A 6,536-nucleotide genomic window follows, 5' to 3' on the forward strand; every position below is an offset into this window, starting at 1 on the left:
CTATTCCAACCAGGTCGGCCTAGCAGAAAAATGCAGAAACTTCCCATCCTAAGTCAGTCACACACCTTCCCCCTTTTGGCATCATAAAAAAGGAACACAGTAAACCAAACTAGTACAGTCTACAAGCAGGTAAATTTATGGCCACTAAGGCAACACTGAACATGAGTAGGATTAGTAGAAAGTCAAGAATCAGGCAGTAGAACAAACCAGCAACAAGTTCATACTAAACCAGACCAGCATTACATTATACTGAAGAAAAACTACATAAGATTAACATATAAACTGCCAACAGAGGAGACAATAACAAGGGGATAAACTGAGGAATTAGAAGGAGGATTTGGGAGCAAGGGACTGAAGAAGGAGAGTCATTCTAGTATTACTGTCAGCATGAGCCTGAAGTAACTGTTGAGCAAGAGTTTTAACCTCAGTAGTAAGAGTGGCATTTTGAGATTTTAACTCACCAATTTCACTTGAACCAGGTCCCTCAGTCTGAGCTAGCAATAACTGAGCATTGAGACTTGAAATATCAGCATCTCAGCTTGCCAGGGTCACTATCGTTTCTTCCAATTCCTGCTTTAATTTTTCCTGCTGCTCTAGGAGATCAGACACCGGAGACTTGTCCTTGTTGTCGGTTTGACCTTCAACACATTCACACTCTAGAAGGATGGAATGGGAGAATGCTTGCTTGATAATACCCTTAATGCCCTTACCTACAGCAACTCCAAAATGCTTGAAGACCAGGTTGAGCAAATACCCATAACATAGCCTATGCTTCCCATTTCTCACCTTCATTGTTTTATGAATATGCTCCAGAATAATGGCAGGAAGATTAATGGGTTTCAGTTTGCTAAGTGTTTCCATCAGAAACAAGTTAACTGAAGATGCAACCGTCCTCCTTTCTGATCTGGGCAGAAGAACCTTGTTCATAAACTCAAAGTAGAGTTGATATTGGCCTTTTAAAATAAATTTAGGAATGCTCGCACCACTCAAACCTGATAGCTTACCAGCTTCAAGGATAAAAGCGGGTGAGGGAACTGCTTTGTCTACAGATGCACCTCTCTCCCTTGGAACTCCAAGAATGTTCCCCAGAATTTCCTCAGAAAGGTGGAACATGATGCCACCCACTATCGTGTTGAGACTACCATCATCAGCAAAATCTAGATTACAGTAAAACTCGCGTACCTCCTTTTCATGAAGAGTGGGAATAGGCCACTCAAATAAATATGTTCACCCTTGAATTTCAACTGCATCAACCAGGTCCCTCATGCCTGGCGATCACAGGCTTCTGGGTCAAAAATTCTACCACTCAACACCTTCTGAATAGGCAGAATTTTGACTCTCTCAGCCATGCTCAAAACATTTTCCATTTTTTCCCTTTTGCTGGGCGGACCTAATTTCTTTTCAGGAGAAAATTCCTCCATACTAATAGGCTTCTTTCCCTTGGCAGTTCTTGTGCATTTCTTTTGCTCCCATTTGGATACAGCAACTGACACTTTACCCCTCCTCTTCTTTATAGCAGCAACCAAGTCATCGGGAATAGTATCACTAACCTCAACAACTGCAGACATATCAATTACTTGATCATTTGGAGTAGTGTCCTTGGCAGTCCCTTCTTGATGTCGTAGTTTCCTTAGTTGCAAAGTATTTGATTTGCTTGCCTCGATGGTATTACTAAGTAACCTCTTTCGAGTGCTTCGAGTAGCTTTTCTAGGAAACTCCAAAAGGACTTCCTTTACTTTTTTAGACGTCATATCGGATTTCTCAGGGATAACAACCTTTTCTGGAACCACAACTTTTTCATCCAATGGATCACTCACAACAGTCTTTTGAGGAGTTGGACTCCCTTTGTCTGCCAATTATTCTTTATGCTAATTTTTTCGTGCAAACCTGGTCAGAAGAGGCATCTCATCTTCATCCTCATCTTCTTCGTCAATTCGTACCCTAGGTAACTCTTACACTAGGGTATGATTTTTCTTTCTCATCAGAGAAGAGAGGTTTGATTCCATCATCTCTCATCTAAGCAAGACTTTAGACAACCCATTCCTTCTCTGCGGCTAGTATGTTTGACCCAACGGTGCGTTCAACAAGCAAATCTCCATCAAAAAGGCGTTCAAACATATTTGAGGAAACTGGACCAGGTTGAGATAAAGAAGTATTATAAAATGATGGTTCATTCTCAGGGGAGTGAAGATTAGTCCTGACCAAGAAATGAATGGAATCCTGCGGCGATGACTCTAGAGATTTAGAGATCATAAGAGTTGGAGAACAGGTGGGTGTGCTTTTATGTGGAGGAGAGGATGGGGGAGATGTATATGAAAGAGGTGATTAGAACTTGACTAGAGGAGTGAGCAATTTTATTTTCCGATGGGGGTTCACTCATCGGAGTTTGAGGGTGAGATGCAAGTTCAAACAATTAGGGGTTTTTTGTGGGGGTTAGTTCACTAGACATGCTTTGAGAGAAGAAACAGATGTTGGAAGAGGGATTATTTGTTTTGAGAGGACTGGACGAGTTTTGATCTGAGGAAGAGAAAGCGAGATATGTGAGGAGAGTGAGCAAAAGTTTGAATTTAGCAGGGGTTATAATAAGAATGAAGAGAGGTGTTTGGTCCCTATGGTGGCGTCGCTTGAGTGTTCAGTTTGAAAAGACAGCAAATCAGAAGAGGGGTGTTTGACACATGGCAATTTTAGCATTTTCTAGAATATAGTTCAAAATCAGTATATAGAGTGCTAACCTGTGAGTAGGGACCTGGCCCCTCTCAAGTTTGAGTGTCGATTGTTTAGATCTATCCTGCCATTTCCTTTCCTTCATCTGATCAACCATGGGTGTATACCTGCATAGATATAAAACTGAATTTAGACCTCATGTATACAGTAGGAGTAAGGATACCTGTGTCCTGAATCTAGCCAATAGGAGGGAGTGAGTAAATCACATAGTTGGTCAGTTTGGTTTGATTATTCCAAGCTTTAGGCGATTCCTTTCAAACTTGTCAAGACCCAATTCCTTAGGTCGTGATGGCACCTACTATAACCCACCAGTAGGTAAGCCAACCCGTCAACCCGAAACTTCAAGTAATGGGTTTGAGGGCAGAAACTAAACAAGAGTGGTGAATTATAAACATAGGCAAAAAGAATAAGCGGAAGTAAACCAAAACATGATATAAACAACTAAAGATCCCTCCCAAAACCTGAAAGTCACAAGTACAGAGCTGCTACAAAATAAAAGACGAGTACAAGTCCCAAAAGTGGACCAAAAATATATATACAACAACTAGCTAGTCTCAAAAGGCAAAAGACGAGTCATCCATACTGAAGGAGATAAGAATGATCCAAAAACGACAATTGCTCACCCTAGTCTCCGAAGCTGACTGCAACATGCTCGATCTATCCACGGCGGTAGCTGGTGCTTGATCCTGCTCATAAAATTAGATGCAGAGTGTAGTATGAGTACCAACACAGTAGGTACCTAGTAGGCATCATAGGCCGAATGAGCAAAAAAGGTAAAAACAATATGAAAAAGAGGAATAGCCTAAATAGGAGTCAACATAAGCTTCAAAAGGGAAAAGAGTACTATCTATGAGAACTACAGCTAACTATACCCAACTGGGCCCCCATAAGCCCAGCCGGGACACTCGTGCGCAAGTTAAATAAAAATTCGAATGAACCCCCATAAGCCTGCCGAGTACACAGAATAGCTATAACTACCAAGGCTAGGAACCAAAAATCTGCGATGTCAGGAGACAAAGTACTGTATCATTTCCAAACCCAAAATCTCCAAGAGTCAATCAATCTAGGGGTGACTTTAGGGTCGAGGCCCGGACTAGGACCCAGATGCTCTCCCGAATGTTCAAAGTGGCCAAGGCCGAGACTGAGTACTCGGATACTTGCCATAATACATCGATACAGTCGAGGTCGGGACTGGGTATTCGGATGCTCACCATAAAACATTGATATGATCGAGGCCAGGACTGGATACCTGGATGCTCGTCATACTAGCAAACCGGCAGAGGCCAGGACTGGGTACCTGGATGCTCTCCGATACTTCAAAACGAAAGCCGAAATTGGGTACCTGGATGCTCATAGATAAATTATCCTATGAAGCCAAATATTCTCCTCCCCAACTAGAATACAACAGTATCAAAAATCTTTTCCCTAATGAGTCAACTAATATACTGCCAAAACTTGAACCGGAGCCAAAGTCAATGATCATGAAATCTAGTATTGCCGACTCATCACAAAAGTCACGATTATACCAATTTATGGATGAGTGTATTTTTAAGAGCAAGGGTAACGCCTAACTAAGGCCAAACTACCAAGCACTAACCCGCTACACTATTCTACAAGGATTTAAGTCCACCAGAGCGACGACTGGGCATCTAAAGCAAGCTTACATCCTATACAAGGTCAACATACTCCACAGTATCAATAACATGCTCATTCAACTCTCCTTATAATACTAACAAATAACAACAAGATACACATGCTTCTAAATATCCAAAAAAAAACCGATAACAAGCCTAAAACATGATTTCTAACACCTAAAATATACAATCAAACTACCCAACCCAAATTCCAATTATTTCAACATGCTTTCACACATTCTATCTCAATCTTAAGAAAGGTAAAACCATAGCCTACCTGTAGGCTAAACACGCGAGCTTCAAATCACTGTGCTTGAGCTTTTTCCTTTGGAACTGCCTCGGAATGCTGACACGCTGTCAAAAATAGAACCACAACGTCGATACGATTGTTTAGACACTAATTTCATAATTTCAAACTACCCAACCCAAATTCCAACTATTTCAACATGCTTTCACACATTCCATCTCAATCTTAAGAAAGGTAAAACCGTAGCCTACTTGTAGGTTAAACACGCGAGCTTTAAATCACTGTGCTGGAGATTTTTCCTTTTGAATGGCTTTGGAATGCTTCCACGCTATCAAAAATAGAACCACAATGTCGATACAATTGTTTGACACTAATTTCATAATTTTTGGAGACAGACAAATTTCGCGATCTAAAATGGAAATTATGGGACCCGCATACGGAATTCTGGATTTAAACCCCAAAACAGGTTTCTAAACATTACCCCAAGCTCATAAATAAGATTTATAACATAATTTGGGGTGGAAAAATTACACGGGACGAGCATGCAACCAAAACTCATAAATTCCAACTAAAAGACCTAAAAATGGCAGCATCAAGATCAGCTAATTTTGAAGAAACGAGACCCTTCCAATCTAAAAATATTATACTACGATGATCCTTGCGAAAAATCTCACAATCTAGCCTCAAGAATCACTCAAAACGGAGTTATATTGACCAAGATACACTCTTCCAAAATTCAACAAAATTTTATTCCAAAAAAAACTATATCAGTAACTAAACATGTATTTTTACCTCAAACGAAGCTTCCCATCACATATCTGAGCTCACCATAAGATTCCTCACGAAATTCTATTGAATTTAAACCCTTGAATTACCAAAATTGGATTTATATAGGTCAAGAAATAATTTCTCAAAGTTCTTCAAAAACTCAATCCGAAAATGGACACTGCTGCAAATAAAATCACGATTTTTACTTGAATTGAATGCTCCAAATCAGTTTTAAATCTCTCCTATGCATTCTCTACGAAAAATCTCACAAGTTTTCCTTTTGAATCACCCAATTTGGAGCTCTATAGCCCAAGATAAAGGGTTTTAAAGTTGGAGGAAATATCCCAAAAAAGGGCTGCTGAGCTGCTGCAAATATCAGATTTTGGAAAATCTAAAATCTCTGATGGGGTGCTCGGAATTCGTTCGGAATCCGATAAAAGTAAACCAGATATGCTACCCCACTAAATTTGATGTTCAGGACTCAATGGCACATCAGGATTCCCATACGAGATCATTTTAATAGAAAATGGGTTCCACACCCAAGAGCCATTTTAAGTCACATTCCATAATGGGCCTCGATTTCTAGTCCGGAAGCCTCGAAAAGCGAACGAAGGGTCTTTATAGACCAAAATTGACATTTCAGAACTAACCGCGCTGTCAAATTTTTCATTCGAATGCATTTTCCAAGAATGTTGACCAAAGTCAACCATAGGCTAACTTTCAAAGTCAAAAGCATCAAATGGCCCCAAACTCGTATCGATTGCCTCGATAGTCATAGCAACAGTGCTACTAGCCTAATTTGGCCATTTCAGAACTGATGGAACCATCAGAATTTAAATTTGAGGTCTCCTTGACCCAAAATTTGATAAATCGCAACTAAACCAACTTAGGCCTTCAAAATATCAAAATGGGCTCGGTACCTCTAAAAATTCAACCAATATTTCTTTTAGCCCAAAAATCATCTCCTGAACCCAATGGACTCGTCAGAATTCCATTCCGAGCTCGGAACTCCAAAGTTGACAAAAGTCAAATCTTAGCTTAAAATTCCTCAAATTCTCAACTCAAGACCTCAAATCTTTGTTATAACTCTAAAAATGATTTCGTAAAGTCTCTCAAGACAATTCCGATATTTCGGAGTTACTGGAATCGACGGAATTCCATTT

Source organism: Solanum dulcamara, chromosome 4 (genome assembly GCF_947179165.1).
Source record: "Solanum dulcamara chromosome 4, daSolDulc1.2, whole genome shotgun sequence".
In the NCBI taxonomy this organism is placed as follows: domain Eukaryota; kingdom Viridiplantae; phylum Streptophyta; class Magnoliopsida; order Solanales; family Solanaceae; genus Solanum; species Solanum dulcamara.